Raw genomic sequence first — 23,448 nt, forward strand, 5'->3', positions numbered from 1 at the left:
GTTAGTGATGGGAGAGCAACTGCTCTGGATTAAGATGGACTCGGCAAAGGAGGTCACCACTGTGCAAGCCTGAGCCAGCCAGTGGCAACCCCATGACCTCAGCTAGAAAGCCCCGTGGCTACGGTACTGAGTCAGAGTTCTCAAAGCTGAAATAGATGGTGTCAGCCATGAGGACCTCACCACCTGATCGCACGTGGTGTGATCACGGGTCACCCAAAACAGTGGAGTTGCACTTGGTTTGTGCAGCTCTGAATTAAAAGCACCCAAACCTCTGAGTACTCCACCTGGTACTTTACCTCATCTCAGCACTCCACCTGGTACTTTACCTCATCTCAGCACTCCACCTGGTACTTTACCTCATCTCAGCACTCCACCTGGTACTTTACCTCATCTCAGCACTCCACCTGGTACTTTACCTCATCTCAGCACTCCACCTGGTACTTTACCTCATCTCAGCACTCCACCTGGTACTTTACCTCATCTCAGCACTCCACCTGGTACTTTACCTCATCTCAGCACTCCACCTGGTACTTTACCTCATCTCAGCACTCCACCTGGTACTTTACCTCATCTCAGCACTCCACCTGGTACTTTACCTCATCTCAGCACTCCACCTGGTACTTTACCTCATCTCAGCACTCCACCTGGTACTTTACCTCATCTCAGCACTCCACCTGGTACTTTACCTCATCTCAGCACTCCACCTGGTACTTTACCTCATCTCAGCACTCCACCTGGTACTTTACCTCATCTCAGCACTCCACCTGGTACTTTACCTCATCTCAGCACTCCACCTGGTACTTTACCTCATCTCAGCACTCCACCTGGTACTTTACCTCATCTCAGCACTCCACCTGGTACTTTACCTCATCTCAGCACTCCACCTGGTACTTTACCTCATCTCAGCACTCCACCTGGTACTTTACCTCATCTCAGCACTCCACCTGGTACTTTACCTCATCTCAGCACTCCACCTGGTACTTTACCTCATCTCAGCACTCCACCTGGTACTTTACCTCATCTCAGCACTCCACCTGGTACTTTACCTCATCTCAGCACTCCACCTGGTACTTTACCTCATCTCAGCACTCCACCTGGTACTTTACCTCATCTCAGCACTCCACCTGGTACTTTACCTCATCTCAGCACTCCACCTGGTACTTTACCTCATCTCAGCACTCCACCTGGTACTTTACCTCATCTCAGCACTCCACCTGGTACTTTACCTCATCTCAGCACTCCACCTGGTACTTTACCTCATCTCAGCACTCCACCTGGTACTTTACCTCATCTCAGCACTCCACCTGGTACTTTACCTCATCTCAGCACTCCACCTGGTACTTTACCTCATCTCAGCACTCCACCTGGTACTTTACCTCATCTCAGCACTCCACCTGGTACTTTACCTCATCTCAGCACTCCACCTGGTACTTTACCTCATCTCAGCACTCCACCTGGTACTTTACCTCATCTCAGCACTCCACCTGGTACTTTACCTCATCTCAGCACTCCACCTGGTACTTTACCTCATCTCAGCACTCCACCTGGTACTTTACCTCATCTCAGCACTCCACCTGGTACTTTACCTCATCTCAGCACTCCACCTGGTACTTTACCTCATCTCAGCACTCCACCTGGTACTTTACCTCATCTCAGCACTCCACCTGGTACTTTACCTCATCTCAGCACTCCACCTGGTACTTTACCTCATCTCAGCACTCCACCTGGTACTTTACCTCATCTCAGCACTCCACCTGGTACTTTACCTCATCTCAGCACTCCACCTGGTACTTTACCTCATCTCAGCACTCCACCTGGTACTTTACCTCATCTCAGCACTCCACCTGGTACTTTACCTCATCTCAGCACTCCACCTGGTACTTTACCTCATCTCAGCACTCCACCTGGTACTTTACCTCATCTCAGCACTCCACCTGGTACTTTACCTCATCTCAGCACTCCACCTGGTACTTTACCTCATCTCAGCACTCCACCTGGTACTTTACCTCATTTCAGCACTCCACCTGGTACTTTACCTCATTTCAGCACTCCACCTGGTACTTTACCTCATTTCAGCACTCCACCTGGTACTTTACCTCATTTCAGCACTCCACCTGGTACTTTACCTCATTTCAGCACTCCACCTGGTACTTTACCTCATTTCAGCACTCTACCTGGTACTTTATACGGACTAAACTACTTATCACAGTACTTTGAAGGGACTCAGACCAGCAGGCTGCATTTGCACCTGTCCAGCAAGCTGCTGACATGCTGTCTGCTTTTGAAGTCCCACATCTTCATGACTCTTTTGGGAGGTAAGTCTCTATGACTAATGACCCTGTGACCTGGAGCCTATGATAAAGGAAAACAGCCTTGACCTGGAGGCGTCTCTTGGGTTTTGGACTTGCTGCCTCCCTGACACAGCTATCAGGTAGGCACACCACCCCCTTTTTTGGGGGCCTCATTGCACAGCATGTGGGGTTTTAGTTCCCTGACCAGGGATCAAACTCGTGCCCCCTGCAGTGGAAGCGCAGAGTCCTAAACACTGGGCCACCAGGGAATTCCGACGTGCACCCTTTTTGAAAAACAACTACAAGCTTGCTGTTGAACTATTTTCAAAAGGAATGCCTGGTTTAAGGAAGCCTTGTGACTCTCCAGTCTGATATTCCCATTTTGGAGTGAGTCAGTACAGATTCAATGACTCATAAGTTGAGGGGGCCTAACAAGCCTTGCTTGTTAAGTGGAAACGGTAAGTTCAAGAACACAGCTGGCCTCGGCCCACTGGCATCTGGTCTCTACATGAAAAAGTGGCAGCTTTCCCTTTGGGAGAAACTTTTACTCTATTCCACCATCTGAAGCAAAGCTGCTGGCTCAGTGGGGCCCTCAATTCACAAAGGTTCCATTAAATGCCTGGGCCTTGTTCACTGATGGTTGGGCTAATGAGAAACCTGACGGTATCCAACCTCAGTTAGCAGCTATGAAAAAACAAAACAGACGTCGCTGTGTAGAGAGAGTAGAGCTGGGGGCGGGAGGCGGGGCGCTTCCCCACCACCGACACTTTTCCAGGTTACTGAGCTGCCATTCCCATCTGATCAGCCACGTCATTATGGCTCTTGAAGGTGGTCTTTGCCATTTTTTCAGCTTTCCAGACCATTCACGGTCTGTCAGCAGTACACCTTTTATTGCAAAAGCCACTCAACAGCCACTCAAGAGTTACCGTATCTGATGGAACTCAAAAATTGATTCAAAAAGGTTTGACTCTATCTCCCTCACCTCCTCCAGGTCTTTACACCTTAGTAATAAAGCAGTTTGGTCACTAAATGTCACCTTCTCTAGAAAGGAATCTTATCTTCTTAGCTACTTCCTGGGTAATGGGTAATGATTAGGATGAAAGGAGATGTGGGTTATAGAGACGTATTTAGAAAATTCGGGATTCCCACCCGATTCTGGCATGATGCTTCTTTCCCTCATGACAATCCCAGCCCAGTCTGGCTGGTATACCTTCTGGGTGGCAGTCCAGCCAAAAGGGGGAATAGGCGTTTTCAACCTCGATTCTGGTTCAGCCACCTGGATTCTCTTGTTAGAGTCACATGGTCCTAGGTCATGATCACTTAGTTGAATAGACTTGTCACCAATACAGTGCAAAGTGGGGGGATCTAATGGAACTCTATAAGATGTATAAAAATGACCTTTTTCCTCTCGTACTTGACCCTTCTGGGAAAAAGATCTTGGTACAAGGTCAGGGGTGAATGGGGGAAAAAAGGTGAAGCTATAGCTTCTGGAATGAGATACCCCAATTTTGTGGCAATGGAGGGAGAACAACAATCTCAAAATCTGGAAAGGGAACAGATCAGATCCTGGGAGATATGGGGAAGGGAGGAGTGTTAATAATTCTGCCTTTCAGAATAGGCCCTGGAACCTTCCTCATGAAGGAAAGCACCCTGGCGCTACGCTCTCAAACTGTTCCAAGTGCCTTAAATTTAGCTGGCTGTACCACAATTTGATTATTATTGCCTTAAATATTTCTGACGATGCCATTAAAAATAGCAGATGGCCCAGATCCTGTATATCCCATGCTAAACGTACATCAGCACCTTTGGGTGTCATCTCTATCCTCATCCCCATGGCCATCACACTCAATCATTCTGTGGGGAAGAAAAACGTGACTGGTGGCACTGACCAACATGACAGGTTGGGCTGACTTCAGGTAGTTGCTCAACAAAACAAGGACTAGACTCCATTATTAAAAGTGAACTGGCCCAGCTGAGAGGTGTGTAGGAAGCAGGCTCAACTTGTTCCTCCCCCTGACTCATAAAAGTCTCATGTGTGATATACTACCACTGCCCTAATAATTGTAAATAAACTTTCTTTACAGGGTCATCATGTGCATGCACCTCAGGACTACACGTTGGTGCAGAAGCAAGCCACCTTTTTTCCCTTTATTCCTGAAAATGCAATGACTTGCACCCTGGGAGTAGTCATAAGAGACATTCAAGTGTTTGAGGAAACACCACCAGCAGGTTACACAGCCCTCAGATGGCTGAGAAGATCCCTCCGAAACGAGGGGTAACTGACTTGTAGTTCCTGTGCTCACTGATTTAGGTATCCCTACAATGGGAATCATCTAATTTTAAAAGGTGGTATGAAATTTGTTCCTGATTATTTGAATTGACCAATTACACTACCTACCATGGTGGTGGAAGACACTCAGACCAGCCTCAGCTTTCTGGCCAGGGTTGTTACTGGCGACCCAACTGCCACAGGTTCCTCCTGTGGGCCAGGGCGGAAGCTTGCTAAAGCATCCTGCTATACCAGCGGCTTGGGGAGCTGGCTTTAAAATGCTGATATTCTGACTACTGCTGTTGCTGTAATAAACTGTCCTTTATCTCTGACCAGGAGTCTTATTCTTCTGTCACCATTCATGAAACTGTGGCAGGCTAACTTGTTAGTCTACAAATAGTGTGAAATTGTAGACCCTTCACAGTTGTTGACAGTATGTACCTTTTCATTTTCTTAATGGTACCTCTTGAATGACAGAAGTTTTTAATTTTCATGAAGTCCAATTTATCAGTGTTTTCTTTTATGGTTAGTGACTTGAGTGCCCTGTCTCTAAAGGCTTTACCAATCTCAAGGGTAAGGTAGGGGTCAAGGTTCATTTCCTATTTCACAGCTGCTCCAATACCATTTGTTGAAAAGACTACATTCTTTCTCCTTCTGAATTGCCTTGATATCACTGTCAAAAATCAGTTGATAGACTGTAGAGAACAAATGTATGGATACCAAGGGGGAAAGGGGTGGTGGGAGGGATTGGGAGACGGGGATTGCCACTATACATTATTGATACTATGTAGACAACTGATGGGAACATACTGTATAGCACAGGGAACTCTACCTAATGCACTGTGGTGACCTAAATGGGAGGGAAGTCCAAAAGGGAGGGGATATCGGTATGTGTATGGCTGATTCATTATGTTGTGCAGTGGAGGCAAACACAACAGTGTTAAAGCAACCACACTCCAATAAAAATTAAAAAAAAAAGAAGACAAAGAAGAGAAACAAAGAGAAGTCAAGAAGAAAAGGAATGTAATCACTAAAGGCAAATATAAACATTTTAAATTCTTAAAAAGAATCAACTGACTGTATGTATGTGTCTACTTCAGGGCTCTTTTAATGTTGCATTGATCTGTTTATCTACTGGATGCCATATAATTTCCATTATAAGATCAGAAAATTGTAGTGTTGTGCTGCTAATTTTTTTAGAGATGTAGCACATCACAACTTTTTTTTTGGGGGGGGGAAGTGAAAATTATTTTAAATTACAAATAAATATTCCATCTATTTAAATCTGTATCCCTGCTTGTGGAATAATGCTATATAGTCTGCAAAAGGACCTAAATCAGGACCTGGGGTCTTTGTTGTCTTTTTTAGCTACACCTTTCTAATGCTCTACAAAACTTATATCCTGTCTTACTCTTCCTGAAATAATAACACTATCATCACCTATAAGGTTAGGGAATTGGCAAAAAGATGTAATAATTTTCTTAAGGCCACCTAGAAAGTCAATACAAGAAGCCAAAGATTCAAAGTTCTTAAAGAAAAAAAAAAGTATTCTGGATAAAATTATAACTGATTAAGACCCAACATTTACTATATTATTTACTAAGATTATATAAAAGATATGTGTGAGTGTGCATTTACTATATTATTCAAAAGAAAGACTCTTTGAAAATGAGCATTGGTAAATTTATGTTAGAAAATCTTTGTGCCGTCATTATTACTTGTTCTCTATTGTTTTTTTTCCAATGTTGAAAAGTAGGAAAAGCTTTATAAAGAATTACATTACTATTTACTGCCTAAAACTTTTTTTTGAGAAAAATGAATAGTAAGGCGTAGAAAACCAAAGTTAGATATATATACTGTTAGACTACCTAGGATAAAGTTATATCATATTTAAGATTAACATGATGTTAACAGAAAAATTTTAGAACATGACACTGGCTTTGGTTTAAGACCTCATGAAAAGGCAGTACAAATTCGTTTTTTTTAGTTTTGGAGGACATGCATTAGCCCACCAGCTTATCAGTCACGCTTTGAAATTCAAGCTTAAAAAATGTATTGGGGACTTCCCTGGTGGCACAGCGGTTAAGAATCTGCCTGCCAATGCAGGGGACATGGGTTCAATCTCTGGTCTGGGAGGATCCCACATGCCACGGAGCAACTAAGCCCGTGCGCCACAACTACTGAGCGTGCGCTCTACAGCCCACGAGCCACAACTACAGAGCCCGTGCTCCGCAACAAGAGGAGCCACCGCAAAGAGAAGCCTGCGCACCACAACAAAGAGTAGCCCCCCCTCGCCGCAACTAGAGAAAGCCTGTGAGCAGCAACGAAGACCCAACGCAGCCAAAAATAAAATAAAATAAAATCTTTAGGAAAAAAAAGTATTGATTTACCACTGACATAATTAAAATTATATCCTCTTGTTGGATTGACCCCTTTATCATTATGTAATACTCCTTCTCTGTCTCTTATGATAATCTTTGTTTTAAAGTTTACTTTGTCTGATATAAGTATAGTTACCCCAGCTTTCTTTTGGTTTCCATTTGTATAGAGTATCTTCTCCCATCCCTTCACTTTCAGTTTATGTGTGTCCTTATATCTGAAGTCAGTCTCTTGTCGTCAGTGTATTGATGGGCTAATGCATGTCCTCCAAAACTATAATTAAGAATTATAGTTGACCCTTGTACAACATGGGTTTGAACTGTATGGGTCCACTTACATGCAGATTTGTTTCAATAAATATGTACTATAGTACTACACGAAACACAGTTGGCTGAATCCGCAGATGTGGAACTGGGGATACGGAGGCCTGACTATAAAGTTAACATGCAAATTTTTCACTGTGTGAAGGGTTGGCGCCCCTAATCCCCATGTTGTTCAAGGGTCAACTGTAATACCAATCCTTCTCTAACTCTTCCAAAAAATAGAGAACACTTTCAAACTCATTTTACAAGGCCAGCATTATACCCTGATACCAAAACCAGACAAGGAAGCCATAAGAAGAGAAAATTACAGGCCAAAATCCCAGGTGAACACAGATGCATTTTAAAATCCTCAAGAAAATATCAGCAAACCAAATTCATTAGTACAGTAAAAGTATCATACACCACGATCAAGTGGAATTTATTCCAGGGATGCAACGATGGTTCAACATGTGCAAATCAATGTGATACACCAACATTAACAACATTGGTTTGTTAACAACATTAACAAAATCAAGGATAAAAATCATATAATCATCTCAGTAGATGCAGAAAAGGAATTTGACAGAATCCATAAATATCCATTTATGATAAAAACTCACAAGAAAGTGAGTACAGAGGGAATGTACTTCAACATAATAAAGGTCATATATGACAAGCCCATAGCTAACATTATACTCAATGGTGGAAAGCTGAAAGCTTTTTCTTTAAGATCAAGAACAAGACAGGGATGCCAAGTCTTACCACTTTTATTCAACATAGTATGGAAAGTCCTAGCCAAAGCAAGTAGACAAGAAATAAAATGCATGCAAACATGTAAAACTGTCACTTTTTGCAGATGATATAATATATAGAAAACCCTAAAGACTCCACCAAAAGACTGTCAGCACTAGTAAATTCAGTAAAGTTTCAGGAAACAAAATCAATTAAAACAATCTGTTGTGGTTTTTTTTTTTTTTTTTTTTGCAGTATGCGGGCCTCTCACTGTTGCAGCCTCTCCCATTGCGGAGCACAGGCTCCGGACGAGCAGGCTCAGCGGCCATGGCTCACAGGCCCAGCCGCTCTGCGGCATGTGGGATCTTCCCGGACAGGGGCACGAACCCGTGTCCCCTGCATCGGCAGGCAGACTCTCAACCACTGTGCCACCAGGGAAGCCCTGTTGTGTTTTTATGCACTAGTAATGAACTCTCAGAAAAAGAAATTAAGAAAACAATCCCATTTACAAAAAAAATAAAATACCTAGGAATAAATTTAACCAAGGAGGTGAAAGATCTGTATACTGAAAACCGTAAGACATTAATGAAAGAAACTGAAGAAGACACAAATAAATGGAGAGACAGTCTGTGCTCATGGATTGGAAGAGTATGTTAAAATGTCCATACTACCCAAAGCAATCTACAGATTCAATACAGTTCAATGGTATTTTTCACAGAAATAGAAAAACAATCCTAAAATTAGAGTGGAACCACAAAGGACCCCCAACAGCCAAAGCAATCTTGAGAAAGAAGTACAAAACTGGAGCAAAGTACAAAACTGCTCCCTGATTTCAAATTATATTACACACCGACAGTAATCAAAACAGTATAGTATGAGACAACCTACTGAATGGGAGAAAATATTTGCAAATGATATTACTGATAAGAGACTAATATCCAATACATATAAATAGCTCATAAAACTCAACATCAAAAAAACAACCCAAGGGGCTTCCCTGGTGGCACAGTGGTTGAGCGTCTGCCTGCCGATGCAGGGGACATGGGTTCGTGCCCCGGTCCGGGAGGATCCCACATGCCGCGGAGCGGCTGAGCTCGTGAGCCATGGCCGCTGAGCCTGCACGTCCGGAGCCTGTGCTCCTCAACGGGAGAGGCCACAACAGTGAGAGGCCCGTGTACCGCAAGAACAAAACCAAAAACAAACAAAAAAACAACCCGATTAAAAAATGGGGCAGAAGAACTGAACAGACATTTTCCCAGAGGAAATGCAGATTTTTCATATGCAGGCCAAGAGGCATATGAAAAGATGATCAACATAACTAATCATCAGGGAAATGCAAATGAAAACCACAATGAGATATCACCTAACACCTGTCAGAATGGCTATCATCAAAAAGAACACAAATAACAAATGTTGGTGAGTGTGTGGAGAAAAGGGAACCCACATACAGTGCTGGTGGGAATGTAAACTGATGCAGCCACTGTGGAAAGCAGTATGGGGGGTTTTTCAAAAAATTAAAAATAGAACTACCATATGACCCAGCAATTCCACTTCTGGGTATACATCTGAAAAAAACAAAATCACTAATTCGAAAGCTACATGCACCTCAATGTTCAGAGCAGCATTATTTACAATTGCCAAGATATGGAAACAAACTAAGTGCCCGTCAACAGATGAATAAAGAGGTGGTATATCTATACCATGAAATACTACTCAGCCATAAAAAAAGAATGAAATTTTGCCATTTGCAGCAACATGGATGGATTTGAAGGATATTATGCTAAATGAACTAAGTCAAAGACAAATACTATATGATATCACTTATATGTGGAATCTAAAAGACACACCAAACTAGTGAATAAAACAAAAGAGAAGCAGACTCGCAGATATGGAGAATAAACTAGTGGTTACCAGTGGGGGAGTGGGTGGGCGGCAATAAAAGGGTGGGGGAGAGGGAGGCACACACTACTGGGGGCAAGACAGGCTTGAGGATGTACTGCACAACGTGGGGAACCCAGCCAATATTGTGTAGTAACCGTAAATGGAAAAAACGCATGAAAAATAAAAAATAAATGGCCACCCCCCCCCCCCCAAACAGTATGTGGTATTGGCATAAAGTCAGATATACATGATCAATGGAAGAGAATAGAGATCCCAGAAATAAACTCATTCATATACGGTCAATTGATTTATGACAAAGGAGCCAAGAATATACAATGGGGAAAGGACAGTCTCTTCAATAAATGGTGCTGAGAAAACTGGACAGGCATACGCAAAAGAATGAAACTGGACCACTATCTTACACCATACATAAAACTTAACCCAAAACAGATTAAAGACTTGAATGTAAGACCTGAAACCATAAAACTCCTGGAAGACAACATAGGCAGTAAGCTCCTTGACATCCCAGATTTGATTCACTGTTAAAAATCCACCAATTTTTCTCATTTCCTTTAGGAAGAAATCCAAGTTCCTATGCAAGGCATTTAAAGACTGGGTATCTGGCCCCTGCCTACCTCTCCACTTTTATTTCATCTTAATCTCTGCCTCCTATCCTAACGCTTCAGACATCTGAAACTACTGGCTGAACACGGAGGATGTTTCATCTCACTGTGCCTTTTTGAATATTTTCCCTATGCTTAGAATACACTCTTCTGCGTTTTCTATCTAATAACTACTCCTACATTAAGAATGAGTTTCCTCTGTGAAGCCTTTCTAACTCCCAAGACACTGAAGTACTCCCTCTGCTATGCTTCCTCCATAACTATACACACTTTTATAAAAATTATTGCATTATATTGTGATGGCCTCTTTATATAACTGTTTCTTTGTATGGATTATAATCTCCTAAGGCTTAGGGACTATGCCTTTCATGCATATATTCTCAATGCCTGGAGCACATTATTAAGTCAGTGAATAATTACTGAGTGAGTATTTTGGGAAAAAGTTGAAAAACCCAAAGGAAAAATAGATGTGAAGCATACCAGGCCCCTTTGGAGGTAGGACAATAAATTCTATATGCATTATTAGAAGTGGATAACGCATACATGAGTGGAAAATGACAATAATTACGTATTTCTCTAGGATTAGTGATACTCAAAATGTAAATCTCTTGCTTAGTAAAGTTAGAATTCCACCAGAGACATTTTCATGTCTTAAGGGACATTTTAATTTATAGATTTATAGCTATTAACATTAAATGTGACCTCAAGGACCAACTGTTCTGTCTACAGGCAGAAATTTTTCTGCATTATCCTATTTGAGAAAAAATAACTGAAACAAAAGAAACTGAAGGGATTTAAAAAAAATCAGGACGTATGATAAAAGGATGTATTGGTAAATAGTACGGGGGAAGCTGGAAATTTGTAGTACTCTTTCCATGTTGTTCAACTATAATGCATCCAGTATTTGTCAAAGGTCATATTATTCAACAGAATGACACCTGATTCTTAGTTTAGTAACTGGAATCATGTATGTACACTGGAATCCAACTAGCTTTCTTAAAGGGTAACACTTTTAGTAGTTACATTCCCTTAAAACAGCCTCATTTCAATGGTTTATCTATATGCTGTAATATTTAATAATATTTTAGAATTACAAGGGGTCACAGAGACAACCTAGTCCAACACCCTCTTTTTAAGATAGAAGAAACTGAAGCCTACAGAAGCCGAAAAGGCTTCTTCAGGTTCACTGGGCAATCAGCGATGGAGTCGGGATAAGATCTCAGGTTTCCCAATTTTAGCCCAGTAATCCATTCTGAGTTTTTAAAATTACAAATAAAAGTGTTAAGTTATCGCTGACAGTGAGCATATATATTGTATCATGCAATATCATAAAAACATATTTAGCCAAACTGTTGAAAGTGGGATACCTTTTAAATATTTCTACAAAATTAAGGTAGGATCATAATTTTAGACAGCATCACAGTCAGGACAATACTTGCAAATTCTTTTAATTAGTATAAATGTCATAATTTCCTTTCCAGTTTTATGTCATCTGATAGCAAAGTCCTAGTGTGAAAGGAAAATAAAAATAGAGTCAGTATGGCTCAGATAGCTCTCTTAAATGGAGCTGGGAGGCCATTAAGGAAGTATGACTTATGCAAGTCTCAGCCTGGATGGAATCTGACCTTTGGACCTGATGAAGTCATCCAGAACACCTGCCAGAAACTCAAGACACTTATAGGACCCTTACCCTAAAATAACTTGTGACAGTCTATCTACTTATCAGACCCCTACCCTAAAACAACTTGTGATCCCGGGACTTCCCTGGTGGTGCAGTGGTTAAGAATCTGGCTGTCAATGCAGGGGACCCGGGTTCGATCCCTGGTCCAGGAAGATCCCACATGCTGCAGAGCAACTAAGCCCATGCACCACAACTACTGAGCCCTCGTGCCACAACTACTGAAGCTCACACTCCTAGAGCCCATGCTCCGCAACAAGAGAAACCACCGCAATGACAAGCCCATGCACTGCAAGCAAGAGTAGCCCCCACTCGCCGCAACTAGAGAAAGCCCGGGTGCAGCAATGAAGACCCAACAACGCAGCCAAAAAAATAATATAAAACAATAAATAAAAACAAACTTGTGATCTCTTAAGGACAAATACTGTCTGACTCACGTCAGAGTCAATCATAATTCTCACCAGGCAACTTTCAATACCCTCTGGCTTTTTGTTTCAATAAGCCCCTGACTCTTTTCCTCGGAACATTCTTTCAGAGTTACCAGAATCTGTGTCTCTTGATTTGTGATCCTTAAGACCCCAGATAAACACTTTTCTTATTTGCAGCCTCCTGCATTATTTTTTGGTTGACACTAGACGCATACTAAGTACTCAGAAAACACTTGTTAAATTGACTGAAAGAATACCATAGGATAGTCTCGAGTATTAACCACTAACAAGGGAAGGCCTACGTAATTTGCAGAAAAGGGATACAGACAAGAATACAGCTAGGAAAAATAGGAATAGTTTATAAAATCATAATAAGTTTTAAAAATATGTGTTATTTAGGTCTTTACTCATCTCTGCAAATTCAAGGAGACTTGAACTGACATCTAGAAAACCACAAACAAACCTATTAGAAGCTTTTTAAGTGAAAATAAGAACTTAGATGAAGTGTGCACTGAAGAGCTGCTTCTTTGTGAAGGCTTTAAATTTTCGTGTTTTATCCAGATTTCCTTATGACCAGTGATATTATGTCTGTAAGATGGTTCCCAGGATAAGGGAAATGGATGTGAAAAGTATAAAAACCAATCTCACACCAGGATCGAGTCATAAATGATACCTTCATACCCATACGTGTGCCACCATATATTTAATTGCACTTTTAGATGGGGTAGTTTTAATTAGAATTTTTTATTGAAGTATCATTGATTTACAATGTTGTGTTAGTTTCAGGTACACAGCACAGTGATTCAGTTATATATATACATACATATATATGCACGTATGTACATATATATTCTTTTTAAATTCTTCTCCCATTTTTTCTTAACAGTTGTGATTTTTCTCTCACTGATGTACATTTTCCCTACTCGCAAGAGAAAGCTATTCAACTGTCATATTTTCTTCATTCCTTATTCAGTCTTAAAAATTTATGGCTTCTGATATGCTTCCCACTTACATATAGACAATACCAGTCAATAGTAGTTTTAGTTTGAACAATAATAATACATCAAGTACTCTGTTCTTCCTTCATGTGTTTCCATACTTGAGAATAAAAATTAGATATAATAAATGTACCAGCAAATGAAAAGGTATGGAAAACTCCTTGATGACCTGAGCATACATACCACTGTGCCAGGCTTATAATAATTATGTTGAATGAATGTCTGACTGACTAGCTGAGTGAGTGACGGAAATAAAGATTCCGGCCATTTTGACAGTGGCTGGAATTTGGCACTGAACAGTTCTTGCAGGTAACCAAGCAGACTAGACTCGCTTTGCTAAGGGAGGGAAGAGTCAAGCTTCCGTTCAAAAGACAGTAATACTAAGAGCCGTTGGTACAGCCTTACACCAAAAACTAGGCTAGGGGAGAAGAGAATGGGAGGAGCAACAGCTGGACAAGGGCTTCGGAGGCTTTCCTCTCACTGCTCAGTGCAGCTAAGTGTTCCAGTTCCACAAACATTATAGGTCCGTAACACTACCTGAGTAAGAGATTATTCAAATCTTTCAGGAAAGATCTGGCACCACACGATGGTAAATTAGATAAAGTTACCATCATTTGAAGTGAGGCTGTAAGTTAAGGACATATATTAAGGCCAATAATATTTAATAAATGTTAGCCGTGGGTTACTGAATTTCCAAATAGCCCTCCAGAGGGAGATGAGGGTGAGGGAAGTCTGCTGTCTGCTTGCTACCAGCCTGGGCCACCATGCTGCTCCCCTCCAGCTTCCGCTTCCCACCCAGCTCCCAGGAGTGTCACAAACCTGCCCTTACTCATGGTTTTGATTGTGGTAGAACATACATAACATACCTTATGTCTCTATGGATTTGCTTACTTTGGATATTTTATATAAATGGAATCATACAATATGTGACCTTTAGTTTCTGGCTTATTTACTTATAATGTTTCAGTGTTCATCCACATTGTGACATGTGTCAGTCCTTTGTATGGCTGAGTAATATTCCATTGTACATTTGGACCACATTTGTTTATCCATTAATTGATGGACATTTGGGCTGTTTCCACCTTTTGGCTATTGTGAATGGTGCTGCTATGAACATGCACATTTATGTATTTATTTGAGCTCTTGTTTTCAATTCCCTTGAGTATATACCTATGAATGGAAGGGCTGGATCATACTGAACTCTATGCTTAACTTTTTGAGGACCCACCAACCTGTTTGGCACAGCAGCTGAACCATTTTACATACTTTCCAGTAATTTATGAGGATTTCATTTTCTCCATATCCTTGCCAACATTTGTTATTTTCCTTTTCCCCTCTTTTTCATATGGCCATGCTTACAGGGTGTGAGTGGTATCTCACTGTGATTTTGATTTGCATTTCCCTAATGATTAATGATGTTGAGCATCATTTCACATGCTTATTGGCCATCAGTATATCTCCTCTGCCCATCTTTGAATTGGGCTGTTTTTTGTTGTTGCTGAGTTTTAGGAGTCCTTTATATATTCTGTGTATTAATCTCTTATCAGATATATGATTTGCAAATATTTTCTCCCATTCTGTTCCATCTTCACTCTTGATAGTGTCCTTTGATATACAGAAGTTTCTAATTTTGATAAGTCCAATTTACCTATATTTTCTTTTGTTGCTGTGCTTTTGGTGTCACATCCAAGAAATCTTGCCAAATTCAATACCATGAAGCTTTCCCCATGTTTTCTTCTAAGAGTTTCATAGTTTTAGCTCTTGCATTTATGTCTTTGATCCATTTTGAGTTGGTTTTTCTATACAGTGTAAAACAAGGGTCCAACCTCATTCTTTTCAATATGGATATCCAGTTTTCCCAACACCATTTGTGGAAAGACTGTCCTTTCTCCATTGGACAGTCCTGGCACTCATGTTGAAAATCATTTGACATATATGTGAGGGATATTTTTTTACTCTATTCTATTCCATTGATATATATGTCTGTCTTTATGGCAGTCCCACACTGTTTTGATTACTATAGTTTTGTAGTAAGTTTTGAAATCAGGAAATATGAGTCCTCCAATTTAGTTCTTATTTTCAAGATTGTTTTGGCTATTTGGAGTCCCTTGAGATTCCATTCTGATGGGGATGCACTGAACCTGTAGATTGCTTTGAGTAGTATTCACGTCTAACAGTAGTAAGTCTTCCAATCCATGAACACAAGATGCCTCTCAATTTATTTTTCTTTAGTTTCTTTCATCAGTGATTTGTAGTTTTCAGTGTACTTCATTCATCTTTAAAATGAAGCTCAAAGCCACTTTGTCCAGTCAGTACCACTTGCTTACTGGAGGTCACAGTCTCCTCCCTCCCCCACCGTCTGCCTTGGGTTTACATAATTTGTAATGAGATATACTTTTTCCCATTTGACACTAAGTTTTCAAGATTCACCCATATTGATACATATAGTTCTAGTTCATTTGTTTAAACTGCTATGTAGTATTAGTTCCTAGGGCTGCCATAAAACATTACACTACAAACTGGGTGGCTTAAACATTTATTCCCTCATAGTTCAGGAGGCTAGAAGTCCAAAGTCAAGGTGTTGGTAAGGTTGGTTCTTTTTGAAGGTTCTGTGGGAGAATCTGTTCCACACCTCTCTCTAGCTTCTGGTGGTTGCCAGTAATCTTTGTGTTCCTTGGCTTGTACCTGTATCACTCCAATCTCTCCTGTGTGTTTCTGTGTATCTTCACCTTTTATAAGGACAGCAGTTATTGGATTCAGGGCCTGTCTTAATCCAGTACGACCTCATATTAACTAGGACCCTGTTCCTGAATAAGATCATATCCTGAAGTTCTGGGTAGACATGGATAGTGCCCTTTTGGGGAGGGCACTATTCACTATACATTAAATGACTATAATATGTAATTCATTTATCTATTCATTCCCCTTGTTGATGGACATTTAGGTTGTTTCCAATTTTTCACTATTAGAATGCTGCAATGAATATCTTTTTTTTCTTTCATAATTGAGATTTTATTGGTTGCTTTGAGGATCAGTACACAGACATTTCAATCTGTACACAACTCTCAACATACGTACCAAAACTCTAAAAAATCATGTAGTTGTGATTCTTTTCTGAACAGTTATTCCAGTGACTTTCCAGCTTAAAATCTGGAGGCAAATTTTCCTTCACAGGATATCAAGTACCAACATCTTCAAATATTGATATGCTGTTACATCGTAAGTCCCACTAATTCGCAATTTAATATCATATACACTACATACTCAAATTGCCAATCGTTCACAGCACATTAACAGTTACTAGAAGAACTGGACTACCACGACCAAAGATGTTAACAGAGTGCACAAAATTCTGCCCAGGAGAGCCAAGATCAAGGGGTGAGTGGTTTGCTTTAGGAAACAATTCTACCAAAAACAACGTGGGAAGAGTAGTAATTTAAAGTGTTTAAGACATTAAATGCACAACTGACTATGCTTTGTATTATAGGATATAAAAGCTACCCCACCATCTGTGGAATGTTAAGCTCACACCCAAGACAATGATTAAGCCTCTCATATTCAATATCCCACTATTTTCTGGTTGTACCAAAAAATAAACAACCAGCAAGTGATATCACCTCTTAAAAAAAGCATTTACACTTAAAAAATGGGATGAGGTGGGATTCCCTCCTTTTAAAAAATGTTTCTAGAACTACTAAAAAACGTGCGTTTACAAAATAGTTGACAAAAATATTCCTCTGGATTGTACAAGAAAGGAGACAGGGACCACTGATAGGACCAGGTGCGTGGTATTAATCAGACTTGGCTTCTTTCTCTCCTGCTTCATCAGAGGCTGGGCTCTCCTCGTTTTTAGTTTATCCATTTTCTGCAGGTAAGTCTTCTTTAGTCTCTTGGTTAGCCACTTCAGCCTGTTTTCCCTTTGCTCCCCTTTTCCCTTTTATCTGCACTTTTTTGTCTGAAGATTTATCCTTTCCTGCCGCCTTTTTTGGCTTCGTTTCCACTTTTGCAGGAGCCCGTGTAGCTGACAACCTCGCCCATCTCCTCTTGGGCTCCTCCTTCGCTGCCCCCTCCTTGGAGCTGACCTTCCTCTTGGGCATCGTGGCGGCGGGGCTGGCGCCTGCCGGGTACCTGTGGGTCGCGGCGCACCAAGAGCCTTCGCGAAGCTGGGCTGCCTGGCCGCTGCCGCTCCTCCCGCCAATCAATATCCTTTAAATGACTCTTTACCTACTTGTGTGTTTACTGATTCCTGACAATAGGATATGGGTATCTTCAAATTTGCCATTAGATATCACCAAACTTTTCTCCAAAGTAATTGTATTAATTCACTTTCCCATCAAAAGCAATGGAGATTTGGGACTTCCCTGGTGGTCCAGTGGTAGAGAATCCGCCTTCCAACGCAGGGGACATGGGTTCAATCCCCGGTCAGGGAACTAAGATCCCACATGCTGATGGGCAACTAAGCCCACGTGCCACAACTATTGAGCTCGCGCCCAACAACTAGAGAACCCACATGCCACAAACTACAGATCCCACGCACCCTGGAGCCTGCGCACCACAACTAGAGAGAGAAACCCCAGCGCCAAAATGAAGAGACCATGCGCCACAACAAAAGATCCCGAATGCCTCAGTGAAGATCCAATGTGCCGCAATTAAGACCCAACGCAGCCAAGAGGCAAATAAAATAAATATTTTTTAAAAAGCAATGGAAATTTCCTATTTTTCCTCCACATAGTTGGCAACATCTAAATTTTTTTTTTTTTTTTTTGTAGTACATGGGCCTCTCACTGCTGTGGCCTCTCCCGTTGCGGAGCACGGGCTCCGGACGTGCAGGCTCAGGGGCCATGGCTCACAGGCCCAGCTGCTCTGCGGCATGTGGGATCTTCCCGGACCGGGGCACGAACCCGTGCCCCCTTTATCAGCAGGCGGGCTCTCATCCACTGTGCCACCAGGGAAGCCCGGCAACATCTAAATTTTAGCTTTGCCAGATGTATTAGCTTGTTATTACAAAACAAACAACTGAAAATCTCAGTATATAAAACAACAGGCATTTATTTATCACATGAGTCTGTGGGACACTCAGAGATGGCTGATCTAGGCTGGCCTAGCCCCGGCGGATTGCCTATATTACATGTTTCAAAGTTGGTATTACTATCATACTCATTTAACAGAGCAGAAACGTTTAAAGCAAACCTCAGGTATTAGAAAATGACTTTTTAAAACTCAATATCTAACATTTTTAGGAAATTTTTGTATCTACGTTCATATGTAACAGTGATCTCTTCCTTTTCATAATACATATTTAATTTTGAAATTAAGATTTACATTAGCCTCATAAAAGAACTTGGGGAGTTTTTCCTCTACAAATATTAGAATATCTATATAAGATAGAGGTTATCTGGTCCTTGAAGGTGTGGTATTTGTGCATTTTTTTGCCATGTAAATTTAGGTTATGTTGTTAGATGCATAAAGATTATAAGGGTCAGAATTCTGATTTTTTCTTTCTCTTTAACTGCAATGTTTCAGTGACACTGTGTTTTAGATGTTTCTCTAATAACATGTGGCCACATTTTGTATTAGTTTTTCAATTTGAAAATACTACTTTCATGTATTGTGATTACTGAAATATTTGGATTTATTCTTTATCTTAACTTATGCTTTTGTATCTTCTTTTATGTATCTTTTATTCTCTCTTTTCCTATATTCTATTTTTCTTACTGTGTTTTTCTCCACCTATCGGTTTGAAAATTGTACATACTATAGTTTTACCCCTATATTTAAAAAATAATCATTGACAAAGTCTAATCAGTATCTCTATCCTCCTCCCACTCAATACAAGGATGCTAAGGAGGCTAAAATGTTTCTGGTTTCCTTCTCCCATCTTCTAAGTTTTGCTGTCATACTGTTTTTAACGCCCTCCAAATTAGTCATCATCATTACAATAATTTCTTTTACAGTCAGTGCTTAAGATTTATCAACATGTTTACTTTTTTCTGAGTTAGAACTTTTTCTTGCTGCCCTCTCCTTCCTTCTGTATTCAATTTTCTTCTTGCTGAGGTATACCCTTTATTTGCCTTCAAAGTGAGGGCCTCTCAATGGCAAATTGATGTCTTAATTTTCCTGAAAATATCTTTATTTTATTCTCAACTAATACTTTAACAAGGTATAAAATGCTACATTGACAATTATTTTCTCTAAGCAATTTGAAGATATTTTTCTATCTTTTTCTGACATCTTTTGTTTCAGAGGGGAAGGTAATTGTTAGTATAACTGGTGTTCTTTAATTTTTGCTCTACAATTGGTTTAAAATTTTCTATTTGCTTTAATGCTGAACACTTTCTCTATGGTTTGTTTAAATGTGGATTGTTTTTATTTATCCTGTTCAGGATACTGTGTACTTCTTAAATATGAGGACTTGTCTTTCTTGCCAATTCTGGAAAATCTCAACCATTATTTTATGGTAATATTGCATCTCCCATTCGCTTCTTCTAAACTGTCATTAGATAGATATATGCTGTACTTTCTCATTCTATCTCCCATGTGCTTCTTCTAAACTGTCATTAGATAGATATATGCTGTACTTTCTCATTCTATCTCCCATGTCTCCTAAGCATTCTTATATTTTCCTTCCTTATCTCTTGGTTCTGTATTCTAGGTGATTTGACCAGATCATCTTCCAATTCACTAATTCTCATTTCAGTAGTTTAATCCAACCATTAAAGAAAAAAAAATCAATGAACATTTCATTTATAGTTCTTTTTTTTCTCTTATCCTATCATGTTCTTTCATTAAGGTTTTATTCCTTCTTTTATCTCTTTAATTGTTTATTTTAAAATGATTATTTTTATGGTATCTTTCAGATTAGGTTTCTTATCTCCTGTTCTTAGAAGGACAGTTTTCTTCTTTGTTGTATCTGTTGACTATCCTCACAGTTTCTATTTATATTGTGAGCACATCTTCACTGAGGTTTTTGATTTTTAAAAAAATACTTCCTTAACAGGAGCTCCCAAAGCCCTAAGTTTTGTGGTAGAGAACAGTTTTTGCATTGGCTTCTGTCAGGGTCCTAAGGGTTTTAATAGCTCTGGACCACTGAATTTTTCTCATTCTTTCACAAAACCGTAGCCCTTTGAGACTAGGCTTTATGCAGGGGGCCCAATTCCAGCTGCCTGTGGACCCAAAGGCACAATTTTTGCTTCAAGTAAGTATTAAAACCCCAGGCACCAAGGCTTATATTCTGTGGTGTCATTTCCTGCTTTTGACTATGGTTTTGAGCTGTTGCTGGCCTTAAAACAAAACTGGATTTCCCTTTTATTCCTTTAATCAAGGCTATGATTATTTTTTTTTGTTCGTAATACTTAATCTTATATTGGAAGGGCAGGGCTCATTCATATCAGCTCCATCTTTTATGCTGCTAGAAATCTGCCAAGGGAGCCTTATTGAGGGCTAATCTATATTTACTCTTAAGTCTAATAACCTAATATTCACTTTATCCATGTCTATATAACATGTGTAGATACCACAGTTAGTCTATGATTTCTGAGTGCTATGAAGGAACCTAGAATTCACTTGTAAGATATAAGAACTAGAAAATAATTTGAAGTAGAGCAGCCAATTATAGAAGCAAAGAAAAACAAAGGTCTAAGGGAAAAACAATACGAAATAGCATGTATAAGCACAAAAACTCATGTTCTCACAACCTAGATTTCATAAATGCTGATGTTCTGCCACATGTGTTTTACCTCTCTGAAACATTCCACTCTCTCACTTCCTATTTTAATCCACTGTAATCTTCTGGTTCTCCTTACCCTGGGAATATTCCTTTGGTGGTTCTGATTTTTCCATATGTCCCCTAGATGTTTTTCCTCTACATGCTTCCCTGGATTTAGGTATCAAATGTACACCAAGGTCTCTAATAGTTACATCTCTAATTTTCACCTCTTAAATTCTACATTATTGGACTTCTCTGGTGATCCAGTGGTAAAGAATCCGCCTTACAATGCAGGGGACTTGGGTTCAATCCCTGGTCGGGAAACTAAGATCCCACATGCTGCGGGGCAACTAAGCCCGCGTGCGACAACTACTGAGCTTGCGCGCCTCAACGAGAGAGCCCGCGTGCCGTAAACTTCAGAGCCCACGCACTCTGGAGCCTGCGTGCCACAAATAGAGAAAACTCGCACGCCACAACTAGAGAGAAACCCGCGAGCCACAACGAGAGAGGAGCCCGAGTGCCGCAACGAAGAGACCACGCGCCACAAAGAGGCCGCGCGCAGCAACGAAAAGGCCACGTGCCGCAACTAAGACCCAATGCAGCCAAAAAAAAAAAAAAAAAAATCTACATTATCGCTGAATGTTTCCTCCCACTGGCATCATAAACTTGGCATGTCTCAAACTGATTATATATCTTCCTTTCTCCCAAACTGTCATGTCCTAACTGTGCTCTTTGTTATCTGTTAATGGCATCTGCCTCTTCCAACCACCCACTAGGCATTTTTAGTCTCCCAGCACCACCCCTGCTGTATAGCCAATCAATCAGTTGATAAATCTTGAAGATTCAGGAAGATTCACATAGTCTCTCCTCCAGTCTCTACTTTCCCTGCTAGCTACCTAATTCAGGGCTTCATTATCTCTTACTTAGCCTATGGCAATAACTTTCCAGTTAGTCCTTCTCCTCTCTTTGACCTTTTGCATAATTATAGCCAAACATTTCTATGATACAGACTTAAAAATACACTGCACTACTTACAAAATATGACTTAAACATCTTAATCTCACATTCAAGAACTATGACTCGGCTGCAACCCACTTTTATAAACTTATTTCCCTTTACCATTTCAAGCATCCTTTGCAGTTAAACTACATTACTCACTGTGCCTGGTAATATGTTCTGAAGAGTCTCCTCGCAAGAGTGCTTTATATCACGCAAGTTCCTGTCTGTGGAATGTTTCTCCCTACCCCACTTCCAAATCCTTCATAATGCCTTTGTTTTTGTCCTAGGTGGAAGTAATCTTGCCATCTGCTGAACTGTAAAAGTTCTTTAACCTTCTCACAAAGCTGTTACAGTAAACCTCAAAATATGCTTATTTAGGTCTCTATCTTGCCTTTTCAACTGGATAATATAGTGGTAGTGGCTAACAGCATGGATTCTCAAGCTGGTGAAGTAGGTTTGAATCATGGTTTTGTCACTTATTAGCTAACTAATTTGGAAAAAGTTATTTTATCTCTCTGTACCTCAGTTTTCTCCTGTGTAAAATGAAGAAAATAGTGTAGACCACATGGTGTTGCTGTGAGGACTGAGTTATATATAAAGTTCATAGAACAGTATCAGACACATGGTAGCCACTTAATAAATGCTATCTAATATTAAGGACAAAATTGGGCACGTCTTATTTATCATTGTATCACCCAGTCACATTATTTCCCACATAGCAGGCAGTCAGCAAGTTTTTTTTTTTAATTGGAAAAAATTATAACCAATAGAATACTAGGTAGTTCAAGGCACTATACACTCAAATATAAGATTAAGTTGTACAGAAATAGTGCTATAAGAATTCAGATAAGGGAAGTAAGATGAGTAAGAAAATACTCTAGGAAAGAGAGACTCCCCAGTGAAATTGTATTTTAAAAGTTCTAATCAGAGAGAAGCAAACAGGATGAACTGATAGGATAATAGTTAAGAAACTATTAGCAGTCATGAGGCCATGAGATACTGGACTAGGATGGTTAGCACTGAGGGATTTCAAAGGGAGGGATAGAAACAGAGAGAGAAAACAAAGTCAGAATAAACTGGGTTTATAAAAACAGGAAGAAGTAAAAACAAATTAAAAAACCAACAAACTCAGCTGCATTTCTATACACTAATAATGAACAATC

General features: G+C 40.2%; 1 protein-coding gene and 1 pseudogene across 1 annotated transcript in view; both read right to left on the reverse strand.

Moving 5' to 3' along the window:
* DNAJC1 (DnaJ heat shock protein family (Hsp40) member C1) overlaps positions 1 to 23,448 on the reverse strand; it is a 203,900-nt gene that overhangs the window by 41,414 nt on the left and 139,038 nt on the right. The gene's annotated exons all lie outside the window — the stretch shown is intronic.
* LOC136119342 (non-histone chromosomal protein HMG-14 pseudogene) lies at positions 17,373 to 17,678 on the reverse strand (annotated as a pseudogene).

The sequence above is a fragment of the Phocoena phocoena genome, chromosome 2, assembly GCF_963924675.1.
Source record: "Phocoena phocoena chromosome 2, mPhoPho1.1, whole genome shotgun sequence".
NCBI lineage: Eukaryota > Metazoa > Chordata > Mammalia > Artiodactyla > Phocoenidae > Phocoena > Phocoena phocoena.